This window comes from Suncus etruscus, chromosome 16, assembly GCF_024139225.1.
Source record: "Suncus etruscus isolate mSunEtr1 chromosome 16, mSunEtr1.pri.cur, whole genome shotgun sequence".
NCBI classification, from domain to species: domain Eukaryota; kingdom Metazoa; phylum Chordata; class Mammalia; order Eulipotyphla; family Soricidae; genus Suncus; species Suncus etruscus.
This window is the reverse complement of record NC_064863.1, coordinates 15,660,350-15,675,003: the sequence shown is the minus strand read 5'-3', so window position 1 is coordinate 15,675,003 and position 14,654 is coordinate 15,660,350.

The window sequence follows — 14,654 nt, the reverse complement described above, 5'->3', positions numbered from 1 at the left end:
AAAAACCAATAAACTCCTCCAAAGACCCACCTTGGTGGCTTGCCCATCCATGTGGCCAGGCAAAACCCTGGAGTACTGGAAGAAGGAGGTAGAGTGGTGCTGGGGTGACCCATGTCTGCACCCCTTCCTAGGCCTGGTTAAAGCAGCCTTTGGCATGGCGGAGGGCTGCCAAACGCCATGCTGGCAGGACCTCCTGGCTCGGCTCCCAGGAAGGAAAGAGCAATAAAATAAGATATTAACAAAATATATTTATCTCTGCCATACTTTATGGATCTTAGAACACAAAATTATTGAACTATCATGGTTAGGTTAGTTCTTTTAACTGTATGGTCATCTATAAATATTAGTGTACAAATTTAGTGGACATTTTAGGGACCTACCTAGGCAATGGTGACTATTGATATCCTTCTCTCTATAACAAAGCTTTCATATCTTCAAATAACTTTGCTGAATTGTTCTTTCATGAGAAGTAACATTTTGCTATGAGAAACATGTAAAATATTTAACTCCTTACCACCATGTTTTGGTCAAAGGTCAGGATTTAATGAGAAGGATTACTTGAGGGCCTGGAGCATATTTATTCAGTCACTATGTAGCTGTCAAAACCTTTACAGTAACAGAGAAATTATTGACTTTTCTCAGTTTAGGACTGACCAGTGAACAAAGGAGGGATTGAACTCATAACAAGTATTTCTTAAAAGTCCTCATGACCTTGTCATTGCCTCATTTGCCGGGAGAAAATAATCCAAAATTAATTTCTTAGAGGATAAGAGAATTGTATATAGCTTTTTATAAGATGTCATCAGGGACAGATATATGGGCTTAATGTTGGGAAACAATGAAAGATAATGTGAGAAAGTTAGTTCAAGACTGGCTTAAAGTGGTTGACACAATCAAATGAAATGCAATAAATATTCATAGAGGATGTTTTTCATGAAAGATTATAGCCAACCATAATTCTTTTTCTCTGAAGACAATTAAGACTAGAAATGCAAGTTTCATCTCCCAGAAGTTCATGTACTGCAGAAATGTAAGATTATGGGTAGTCTAAATGATTTGTGAGCATGTCTCTAGGTTTACATTCTAGGATTAATTCAACTTTAATTAACCCCATTTTACTATATTTTACTTTCTCATGTAGCCTAAGAACTGCTAAGCATCCACTTACTTTTCCAGCTAAATTATTTATACACATATGTGTACCCGTAAACTATCACTGAATGGTTTATCTAATTCACTTAAAATACATTTTAAAACTCTATTTTAATATATATTTGAATATATATACTTACATATATAAGTTTGAAAAAATTTTGAAAAATATATTTCACAAGTATATTTGAACATAATTCTGCATGAGTTCTCACTCTGGCATGAAAACAATGGAACAGAATTAAAGTTAAGATTAATTGAAAAGGATTTCATGATTGCATCTGCATATGAACTTTGACCATCAGTTATCTTCTGTGCCTAAGGAATAGCTTCAAGCTTGTAAAGTAATTTCCTGTTTCTTTCCATTAGAATGTGATTATAAATTGAGGGGATTCAAAGATGGAGCTATTTGAGACATTTGATATTACATAAACAGCCAATTTTGGGTAACCAGTCATCTGATTTTAGGACTTATTATTTAAGAATTTAAGAAATCTTGTAAAAATTTTTTATAAGATCCAGGAAATAAATTCATGTAGAAATAGAAATAGGCTTGTATTCATTTCTATGAAGTTCTTTGTTTTATTAAGAATTAAAATTCTGAGGCATAGCTACAAATTTTAAAAATGAGATCAATAATAAGAATGTGTGAATGTGTGTGAGACATAGTGAATATGTTACCTGGAGATCCTTATCAAACCACTTCAAATGTTTTTATAGAAGATTAACAATGGTTGATTTGTTTCACAGCAATTTCAGAATTATCAGACCATTATTTTATAAATTGCTTGATTATGTACTATATTTTAAGTGAAACGATTAGCTACAAAAGCAAATTTCTTTGAGTTATTTTGCCGTGTAAATTAATTTGTGAAATTATTAGTAACTTTTCTACTGCTACTATTTACTTATCTAACTAAGTTTTAGTAAATTTTAAAGTGACCTGTTACAGAGAATCCTCCCTATCAAGACCTATGAGAAAATTATCTTGCAAACATTGACTCCCTGTTAAGAATTACCTTCCCTTTGCAGCATAAATATCTTGTAAAATAAAGAATGTGTTGTGAATTTTTTGGATGACATTATTTTCTTGAGTGGAGCTCTTTAAAAAATTTAGTATTAGGTTGTTTGCAGCAATAAAAATAATAGATCAATAGACTTTTTTTCTCCAAGGTGTGCAAAGATTTTATAATAAAAAACAACAGATTTACTCATAGATAGAGTGCAGATATAATCAGCTTTCATAGTTGATTGCTTGAATGGGAAATCTGATATGTAAAGGGAAAAATGAAATAAGCATTTCTTATATTGGCTTCCATCCAAAGATCTCAAAGTCTTGACAACACTCTTTAGATGAAAGTCTATTTTCTTATTCTTATTTGGAACAACTGACTGTGTGGTCTTGCTTAGGTTAGAATTATGTACTGCCACACTAAGAGGTACAGTAAGTGGATATGTTAGGGGAAGAAGTTAGAAAGGCATTTCAGATTGACAGAACGTAATTACTTACTTGAAATTTACCCAGGACATTTGCTGTTGAAGCATTCAGTTGGTGCAAAGGATCTTTAATTACCCAAAGCATCTAGTTTGTGGTTTAACATCTCAGTGGAAAGAAAGCAATTCCTTGAGTAAGGCATTGTAAACACCATGCAGTTCTAAGGCATTCTTTCTGATCAAAGGAAACCAGGGTGACTTCTTATTAGAGAGGTTCACTGCAAACAAGCTCAGTTATTTCTCAGGGCATATGTCTCCAAATATTGGGTGAAGACGTGCTAATTTCCCTTTCTTAGTGGAACAGTGTAATAATGCCTGGACAATGGGCTTTAACAAGACAGAGATTGTGAAAATCATAATTCAACGACTTGCTATATTTTTTATCCAGGATGGATTATTTAATTTCCTTAAAATGAATGCCCCAAATGGGAAATGATGCTTATATCCCAGAGTAATTAGCGTGGCTATATAAGCAAACATGTAAAATCAAGCACTGCTTTTTCACGTAATCACCATTCAACATATGTGAGCTCCTGTCTAACCGGGAACAGTAGTTTGTAGAAATTAGGTTTCATATGTCATATATAAGCATATTACAAGGTTGAGACATTGCAGGCAATTGTACTTATTATTGGGTAAGTTGGGCAGAAAAGCATGAAGGTGAGTTTGGACCCCAGTATGTTACTTTACATACTATGCTGTGTAGCAAAGACCAATACTTGTTTGTGCTTCTTTATCTGCTTCTTTGGATATACACAATTAATTGTTTCACTAAGCTAGAATTCTAATGATACATTTCCTCCTTTCTACAAATATGGAAAAACAGGTGCACAATTTTTTTCTTGACTTTATAGACAAATCCCATGAACATTGTTTTAAGACATAGTAAGAGCAGGTGGACTCATTCCTGTACTGATTAATATACTTAGCAAGTTCTTGCTTTAGCTAAGTTGTTCCACAGGAACTGGTGAACAAAAGCAACGTACTATTATGTAGTATTATGGAACTTGGAGTGGTCTTACTAACCTTAACTAATTGGATAAAATCTTTGCTCATTTACTATGTTTCCAAGTCAGATAGAATAGAAATCTGTCTGCATCTCTGAACTTCCCTATCTAGAAACATCTGTTTTAGTTCTCTTCTGGGTCAAAGTGATGTAAATAAACTTCAAGACTCATTCAGAATTTTAAGTGAGTTATATATTCATATTTGACAATTTATCATAAATTCTAAATTTTCTTGATATCCACTTTTCTGTTTGCCATTCTTACATTTCCTTGAGGTACCTTCAGTTTCGTTTTTTCGCAAGCTGAATGAACCCCACTCCCATTTTGCTGTCTCTAGTTTATCAATATTTTAGAATACCATATATAAATAAAATTAGACAAAGAGGTAGAGAACAAATATTACCTTAGTAGTTATGACAATTAGTATTTGGTGAGCATAAGTTTCCACTTTGGTTAGATGACTTAGTCTGTGAACTGGAAATCAACTAGGAAGCAACAAAGTTCATGACTAGACCTCTCAGTATCTCATTGGATCAGAAATCATCAGGAAAATTTTTTGCAAGCTATATAGTATGAGTTTCTATGTAGTTCACTCTAATTGTTCTCCTGGAGCATAAAGTTAACTATGGAAGACATCCATTATTTTTATTTTTTTCATGATTTCTCAACAGGTTTTCAAGATTTTGCTCTTTTAATGTTTATTTGCTATTATCATTGTTGTTATTTATTTGGGCATTTGGCTTTGTTTTTTGAGCCATATTTAGTGGCTTTCAGGATTTAACCTGTCTGCACTTAGGCAGGTTCAGGATGCCATATGGTGTCCCAGGGATTGAACCTAGGCCAGTGGTGTGCAAAGCAAACATATTATCTACTATATTATCCCTATGGCCTCATCAATCTATGTTTTTCAGACATCATCTTTCTTCCACTGATAGTAGGTCCTCTCAAAACTGAGACCAGTATTCCTATCTTGTCTTACAGTCAACACCAGCAGTTTTTCAAGAATTAACTTCTTCCTATTATTTTACACGACCCTAAAGGCATCTGGTAACTTATATAAATTTTGGAGAACTGGCTTCTTTCTCTATTGTTATTTTCCCCATGTACTTTTTCCCTTTGGAGTGACAAATATCTGGTAGAAAAAATATTTTCTAGCATTCACCTGAGGTTTTTGTTCCCTCTAGTTCTGGGATTTTCTGTCTTATTTTCAATGATTTGGGGTAGACAAATAAAAATATCTTGTCCCTTGTGTATGCATCCAATTCCACATTCAAGGAATAATGTTTGGTGTAGGAGCTTGGTACTGCAGACTCTCCCTTTGGGGCAATAATCTCATATGTGTTGCATAATTCTCACAACCATAGGTGAGATCCAGGTTTACTGCTTTCATCTTCTGATGCTTTCTCAGGAGGTTATTGAATTTTTAAAATATTATTTTGAACACTGAAGAAATAGAACAGAAGTTAAAGTGTTTGTCCTCCATGCTGATGACACTAGTTTGATCTGTAACACCACATATAATCCCCTGAATGCTGCCATGAATGATTGCTGAGCACTGAGTCATGAATGAGTACTGAGTACAGTGGGGTTTGGATCATAAATGCCAAAAATTTTAATTAAAAAACAGTAAGGCGCCCCTCATAGACTGCAGAGGCCAGCCGCGCCAACGGGAATAGCGAACCCCGGCGTCCATGGTGAGTGCACTGTTTTAGGGCGCTCACACGTGGACGACCACCCTGCGCGCGACCCCCCCCCCTCATAGACTGCAGAGGCCAGCCGCGCCAACGGGGAGTAGGGAACCCCGGCGTCCCTGGTGAGTGCACTGTTTTAGGGCGCTCACACGTGGACGACCCGCAGCCGCCAGCCACCCTGCGCGCGACCCCCCCCTCATAAACTGCAGAGGCCAGCCGCGCCAACGGGGAGTAGGGAACCCCGGCGTCCATGGTGAGTGCACTGTTTTAGGGCGCTCACACGTGGACGACCCGCAGCCGCCAGCCACCCTGCGCGCGACCCCCCCCCTCATAGACTGCAGAGGCCAGCCGCGCCAACGGGGAATAGCGAACCCCGGCGTCCATGGTGAGTGCACTGTTTTAGGGCGCTCACACGTGGACGACCCGCAGCCGCCAGCCACCCTGCGCGCGACCCCCCCCTCATAGACTGCAGAGGCCAGCCGCGCCAACGGGGAGTAGGGACCCCCGGCGTCCATGGTGAGTGCACTGTTTTAGGGCGCTCACACGTGGACGACCCGCGGCCGCCAGCCACCCTGCGCGCGACCCCCCCCCATAGACTGCAGAGGCCAGCCGCGCCAACGGGGAGTAGGGACCCCCGGCGTCCATGGTGAGTGCACTCTTTTAGGGCGCTCACACGTGGACGACCCGCAGCCGCCAGCCACCCTGTGTGCGACCCCCCCCCCATAGACTGCAGAGGCCAGCCGCGCCAACCGGGGAGTAGGGACCCCAGGCGTCCAGGGTGAGTGCACTCTCCTAGGGCGCTCACAGGTGGACGACCCGCAGCCGCCAGCCACCCTGCGCGTGACCCCCCCCCCATAGACTGCAGAGGCCAGCTGGTTGGCACAGAGACCACACCACCCGTTGCCTCAACTTCCAGGCCCCAGAGTTCATCCCACCTGACCCGAGCGTAGACTGGGGAGGACATTCCCTAGTACCTAGTGGGCCGGAGTCACCTGCCCAGCTGGGACAGGTGGGACGAATAGACTAGGTGAGCTTGGGCCTGCCCCCTGGACCTTTAGGTAACCTAGAGCAACCTAGCCCCGAGCCCCAGAGTGGACCTGAGACCCCCCCTAGGGCTGAGAGCAGCTACTGGGAGGGCTTGACTGGGGGAATTTCTTCCGCGGTAACTCGGAGGAGCAGAGCTTCATTGACCCCCAGATAAGGGAGGGAACAGAGAGTCAGGCTCAACAGCGCCCGCAACCAGTGTGGCCAGAAGCGGAACTACACCTGCTGACAGGAATAAAGAGGAAGACTGACTTCCAACTAGTAGAGGAGAGGAGAAAAAGGAGAGGAGAAACAGTGCCCCCCACCACTGTGGTCAGGAAAGGACCAATACTAGCTGCCAACAAAAGAGGAAAACAACTAACCAGGCCACATAAAGAGTACAGGAGGATCAAAACCTCAGCGAGTTCACCCAAAAGTCCCTCTAGAACCACCCTCAGGGAGGGAACCAACTCCCACACCACAGGGGATCAAAACAGGTGAAAATTAGAAGCACAGCACTCTAAAACACACCATTAAATACAAAGAAATGTGCGTAAATCAAGGAAATCACTAATATCTGGAGATATGGTGACAAACTCTTGCAAGCTTCCAAGTCCACCAAAATACACAGATACACGCGATGAAGACCTAAAAGCAGCCATGAGGAAGGAAATGCAAGAATTAATAAAAGGAATTAGAGAAACCCTAGCTATCGAGTATAAGAAATCTATGGATGAACAAATCAGCCAAATTAAAGAAGAAATGTTAAAGAACATGAGAGATTCCATACAAAAAGAAGTGAAGGAATTAACAGACAAAGTAACAAGCCTTACAAGCAGAAACACAGAATTGGAGAAACACATTGAAGAACTCGAAGGAAAACTGCAAACAAAAAATGATCAAGAAACCAACAAAGAAATAAAAGCCAAAAAATAAAAAAAAAAAAAATAAAAAAAAAAAAAAAAAAAAAAAGCACTGGAAGGAAGGTCCAGTATCTAATGAACAAGGACAAAAGAAACAACCTAAGAATTGTGGGTATACCAGAAGGGAGGAAGTAGGGAAAGGGGAAGAACAAGTAGTCAGAGAGATAATAGCGGAGAACTTCCCCACCCTCTGGAAGGATACTGCAATGCCAATACAGGAAATAAAAAGAGTTCCCAATAAGATAGACCCCAATAAACAAACACCAAGACACATGGTAATCCAATTGGCAAAAAACAAAGAGAAAGAAGAACTCCTTAAAGCAATAAGGAAGAAAAGAAACCTCAAGTACCAAGGTAGGGACATAAGAATCAAACCAGATCTCCCATTTGAAATAATTCAAGCAAGAAGACAATGGAATGACATATTTAAACGACTGAATGAAAGAAATTTCCAACCTAGGGTCCAATACCCAGCAAAACTTACATTCATATGGGAGGATAGACTAAAAACATTCTCAAACAAGAACGAATTTGAACTATTTGTGCAAACAAAACCGATCCTAAACGACTTACTCAAAGACGAATTACACAATCCAAACCCCCGATTGTAACAAAAACCACCCTACACAACACAACTACACAACAATCCTCTCTCTCAATAATCTCCCTAAATGTTAACGGACTAAACTCTCCAATTAAAAGACACATAGTAGAGAACTGGATTAGGAAAAAAAACCGGACTTCTGCTGTCTGCAAGAAACACACCTACAGATGCAGGATAAGCACAGGCTTAGAATAAAAGGATGGAAAGTGATTATTCAGGCCAATGGAAAACAAAAAAGAGCAGGGACAGCAATTCTTATATCAGACCAAATTGCATTCAACCTCAAGAAAGTGATCAGAGACAAAGAGGGTCACTACTTACTGATCAGGGGAACATTAGATCAAGAAACACTAACCCTGGTCAATATCTATGCACCTAATGTAGAGCCAGCAAAATATGTGAGGCAACTACTGGCAAACCTGGAGAAACACATGAAGGGAAATGTGATAATAGCAGGGGACCTCAATACTCCACTATCACCACTAGACAGATCCACCAAACAGAAAAATAGCAAAGAAATAAGAGCTCTGAATGAAAAATTAGAAGATTTAGGGATAATAGACTTATATAGAGCCCTCCACCCCCAGAAAGCAGAATACACATTCTTCTCAAGCCCACATGGAACCTTCTCCAGAATAGACCATATATTAGGATACAAAGCCAACCTATATAAGACCACAAAGGTAAGGATCATTAGAAGTACCCTCTCAGATCACTATGCCACAGAGCTCAAAATTGAGGTCAAGAAGAAGCAATGGAGAAAAACTAATACCTGGAGATTAAACAACATGCTGCTCAACAACAGCTGGATCAAAGAACAACTCAAGGAAGAAATAAAAAGATTCCTTGAGACAAATGACAATGAAGAGACAACATGTCAAAATTTATGGGACACAGCAAAAGCAGTAATTAGGGGGAAACTCATAGCAATTCAGGCCTATGTCAAGAATCAGGAAAATAACAAAACCAACAGTTTAAAAGATCACCTCAAAGAATTGGAACATCAGCAACAGAGAAGTCCAACCACATCCAGAAGGCAAGAAATAATAAAAACCAGAGCAGAAATAAACAACATAGAAACCAAGAAAACAATACAAAAAATCAATGAGACCAGGAGTTGGTTTTTCGAAAAAATAAACAAGATAGACAAACCACTGGCAAAACTCACCAAAAAAAAAGAGAGAAAACACCCAAATCAATAGGATCACAAATAAAAGGGGAGAGATTACAACAGAACCCCAAGAAATACAACATATCATGAGATCATATTATGAACAACTATACTCAACTAGGCTAGAGAACCCAGTAGAAATCGATAGATTCTTGGAAAAACACCCTCTTCCAAGACTGGAAAAGGAAGATCTAGAAATCCTAAACAGACCAATCACCTCAGAGGAAATTGAAGATGTAATTAAAAAACTCCCTAAGAACAAAAGCCCAGGCCCAGATGGATTTACAGGTGAATTCTATCAAACATTTCAAGAAGAGTTACTACCACTTTTCCATAGGCTCTTCCAAACCATAGAAAAAACAGGTGAATTCTATCAAACATTTCAAGAAGAGTTACTACCACTTTTCCATAGGCTCTTCCAAACCATAGAAAAAACAGGAATCCTCCCCAACTCCTTTTATGAGGCTAATATCACACTCATTCCCAAAGAAGGCAAAGACACTACCAAAAAAGAAAACTACAGACCAATCTCACTAATGAACATAGATGCAAAGATACTCAATAAAATATTAGCAAACCGAATCCAGCACTTCATCAAAAAGATCATACATCACGATCAAGTGGGATTCATCCCAGGAATGCAAGGTTGGTTCAACATACGCAAATCAATCAACATTATACACCACATCAACAACATGAAAGACAAAAACCACATGATCATATCAATCGATGCAGAGAAGGCATTTGACAAAATCCAACATCCTTTCATGTTAAAGACACTCAGCAAAATAGGGTTAGAAGGAACCTTCCTCAAGATAGTTACAGCTATCTATGAAAAGCCTACAGCCAACATTATACTCAATGGTGAGAAACTAGAAGCATTCCCACTAAGATCAGGAACTAGGCAAGGCTGTCCACTCTCTCCACTCTTATTCAATATAACCTTAGAAGTCCTAGCAATAGCAATCCGACAAGAGAAGGAAATCAAAGGAATTCAAATTGGGAAAGAGGAACACAAGCTATCTCTCTTTGCCGACGATATGATGATATACATCGAAAACCCTAAAGAGTCCACAGTAAAACTCCTAGAAACAATTAACCAATACAGCAAAGTGGCTGGTTACAAAGTCAATACACAAAAGACAGTAGCGTTTCTATATACAAACAATGAAGTTGAGGAGAGAGAGATTAAAAATACAATTCCATTTAAGATAGTATCAAAAAATATCAAGTATCTAGGAATCAACCTTACAAGAGAAGTGAAAGACCTATACCAGGGAAACTTCAAAACACTCCAGAAAGAAATTGAAGATGATCTAAAGAAATGGAAGAACATCCCATGCTCATGGATAGGTAGAATTAACATAATCAAAATGACTATCCTACCCAAACTCCTATATAGATTTAATGCAATCCCTATCCAAATCCAGACACAATTCTTTAAAGAATTAGAACAAGCATTCACAAAATTCATCTGGAACCACAAAAGACCCAGGATAGCCAAACAAATACTGAAAAACAAGAAGCTGGGAGGCATCTCCTTACCTAACTTGAAACTATACTATAAAGCCATAGTAATCAAAACAGCATGGTACTGGAACAGAGACAGGACATCAGACCAGTGGGTCAGAACAGAATTCCCAGACATAAACCCCCAGGTATATAGCCAACTAATATTTGATAAAAGAGGCAAGAATCTGAAATGGAACAAAGAAAGCCTATTCAACAAATGGTGTTGGTACAACTGGAAAACCACATGTACGAAAGTGAAAATCAACCCATACCTTACTCCTTATACAAAAATCAACTCAAAGTGGATCAAAGACCTTGAAATCAGACCCGAATCCATAAAGTTTATTGAGAATAAAATAGGCAGGACACTCAAAGACCTATATATCAAAAAGGTCTTTGAGAATGGAGCACCAATGGCAAGAACGTTAGCATCAAATATAAACAAATGGGACTACATCAAACTAAAAAGCTTCTGCATGGCAAAAGAAACCCTGCTTAACGCAAGAAGACAGCTAACAGAATGGGAAAAAATCTTTTCACTCGACATATCAGATAAAGGGCTGATATCTAGAACATACAAAGCACTCAGAAAGCTGAGCCCCCCAAAAGCAAACAAAGCTATAAAAAATGGGGAGATGAAATGAATAGACACTTCTCTGAGGAAGACAGAAGGATGGCCAACAAACACATGAAAACATGCTCACCTTCACTCATCATCAGGGAGATCCAAATCAAGACAACAATGAGATACCACCTTACACCAGTGAGGATGGCCCACATCAAAAATAATGGAAACAACCTTTGTTGGCGGGGATGCGGTATGAAAGGAACTCTCATCCACTGCTGGTGGGAATGTCCCCTAGTCCAACACCTATGGAGGAAAGTCTGGAGAGTGCTCAAAGAACTCAGAATTGAGCTGCCATTTGACCCAGCAATTGCCCTCCTAGGCATATACCCACAAGATGGAAGGACATTCATTCCAAAATACATATGCACCCCACTATTTATCGCAGCACTCAGTATAATAGCCAAATCTTGGAACCAACCTAGGTGTCCAACAACGGATGAATGGATCATTAAGATGTGGTACATATACACAATGGAATATTACATGGCAGTTAGAAATGATACAATCACAGACTTTGCAGCAACGTGGATGGACCTAGATCATGTTATGTTAAACGAAGTAAGCCAGAAGACAAAAGATAAACACAGAATGGTAGCACTATTCTGAAACACCTAGAACATATATTTTATACACAACTAATACCTAACAATCATATAACAGGGTTTAACAGGGTAGAAACTCCGATCACTGTAATAGTCAACATATACGTGGGAGCAGTGTCCAAAATACATGAAAAAGGAACAATGCAAACTCTTGACTGCACATTATACCACAAAGAAAACAGCAACAACAGAAACAGCAACATGGAGAGAACAGGTATGTAACCAGACTCCTACAACAAAGGCCCACAATAATCCCTTAGAGATCGTAAACAGGAACACAAGTATAGAACACCGCGGGAAATCACGTAATGCAATGGCAACATACCATAACACTACGTTTTAATCCCTTTACCTTACTATATTTTAAAAATAACCTCTCAGCTTTTCTTTCCACAGGCGCCCTTAGATACAAAGGGCGGACAAACTAAGATGGCAACTCGGGATACCACACGAGATACCATACCTTGCTCGCACTATGAGACGGCCACGAGAAAACTCTTTAACATTCACTTTATCTCTAGGTTAAACCTTCTTTTAGGAATCGAAGCACGTGACCAGTCAGACCACCAAAGCAGTACCTGCGATGTACAGACCTAAACTACAGGCTCTAGTCATCGAACACATTCAACCAAACCAGCATTCCCTTGCTATTCTCTCCTTTCTTCTCTCTATTTTTTTTCTCTTTTCTTTTTCTCTTCTACTCTTCTCTTTACTTTTTTCCCTTTCTCTTCTCCCTTTCTACGGTATTTTCTCTTTTCTCTTCCTTCATACCCCTCCCATATATCTTCCCCTTTCTCCCCCCCCGGAAATCCAACTATCCCTTCACCCCTCAATCCCATCCAGATCTCCCACCATATTAAAACTCTCCACCCTCAGTCCTTAATCTTTTAGGCATCAAGATCGACCTCCTACCCAATGAACCAGTACCCAGCACCCAGGCGAGGGGACACCCAACCGAACCCACACATCGTCTCCTGCAAGAAAAGACAGCCAACTCCCCTGTGGACACATGCTGCGAGACCCTCCCTACCAACTCCCCCTAACATGGACTGTTTCTTGAAACCGGACTTAGGTCCAATAGTATCCCCAATGCAAGAACTCTTCCAAGACCTCCCAGCTGCAAATTTTTACCAATCTGAAGGGGGGCAGGGGGTGTGATTGGAAGATGCCTGGGAACCCACACACCACAAGAAAAATCCAAAAGACAATGGGAAAACTGTACTTCCAACATAGGCATAAGACCTGTAATACACCAACTCTTTACCTGTTCTCTCCCAAATGCAAAGTAGTCTTTTGCACCACATTGGTCCTTTAAAAACTTCGCTAATTCATTTTAATTTTTTTATATTTTTTAATTAACTTATTTATTTAAATGTTTGCCTTACATATACATTTGTGGGCACATACACTTTTATTTCCTTTTTTTTTTTTTTTAATCGTCTTTGGGTATGTGACCTATCTCTGTTACTCACTCTGTCCACCCCAAATACTCCGACATATAATGGAGCACCACTTCCCCCTGCAAAGGCACACTAAATAAAGGGGAAATCTTACATAGTAAAAAAAAAAAAAAAAAAAAAAAGAGCTCTTATCTACTAGAGATAGGAACTCATAGTTGTTTATAATACAGGGTTATCTCCTACCTTGAAAATATGTCATGTGGAATCAACTTAGACCTCAGGTGATTAGATACCATTCAACCAGCCTTGAACCCTGGATCCCAGACATAGAAACGGCACAGCTCCTCACAACAGCTGTAAGAAACAATCTCCATCTGGGACAGCCTTATTACTGCAGGGTCAACAACAAGGGCCAGCTCTAACATGATATCTCGACAATGAGGAAAATGTGAACAACTTGACCTTAGAGCAGTTTAGCCTACCTCACCAGCTAACGACAAGACAAAACCAGAAGACGTGGCACCCTTTGGTAGGTCCAAAAGCCAAGATCGTGATTTACAGATGACTGGATACTAGAACCACGACCAGACTGTATACATCTTGGGACCAATAAAAAAGCCCTAGTCTAGGGTTTGAACTAAGACCTGCACAATAAGCATGATCCCCAGTCCCAAAGGTCAGGCAGAGACAATTGTAACGGAAAGGGGCTTCTGGAAGAACAAAGAAAGACGCTATCCTAGATGCCTTCCTAGGTTCAGCGCAAAGACCAAGATCACCAACCACAGAAGATGGATTAAAATGGCACTGAGGTAACAGAACCTCCAGATTCACAAAGACTGACTTCACCATAAGTCCCACCTCAGGATATGTACAGATACTGGGACTGCTAAACACAGAGCTCTGACGGTATCACACTGGACAGAGCAGAAGCTTTCCACACACCAAAAAAAAAAAAAAAAACCACAACCTGGAGAGTAATGATCCTGAGCAAAGACTAGAGCTGATTCCATGACAGTATACTCCAAGGACAGAGAAACCCCATATCTTATAGGGCAAGTGAATTCCCTTTCGAATGACCCCAATATTTACTGTGCCAGGGCAGGAGGGAAAAAAAAATACAAAAAACACAAAACCTTGGTTATGTGTATATATATATATATATATATATATATATATATATATATATATATACTTACCTTCATTTATTATTGTTATTATTATTTTTATTTACCTAGCTATTTTGGTCGATTCCTCAGTTTGGATGTGATTATTGAAATTGTTGGCCCCAATTATTCTTTTTTTTTTTTCTTTCTTTCTTTTCTTTCTCTTCCTTTCTTTTCTTTCGTTATGTGCTATGCCATGTTTCTTATTTCAAGACCACGGCGTGTTTTTTGTTTGTTTGTGTTTGTTTTTAGTTTGTTTTGGTTTATTTTTTATCTGTTTTTTT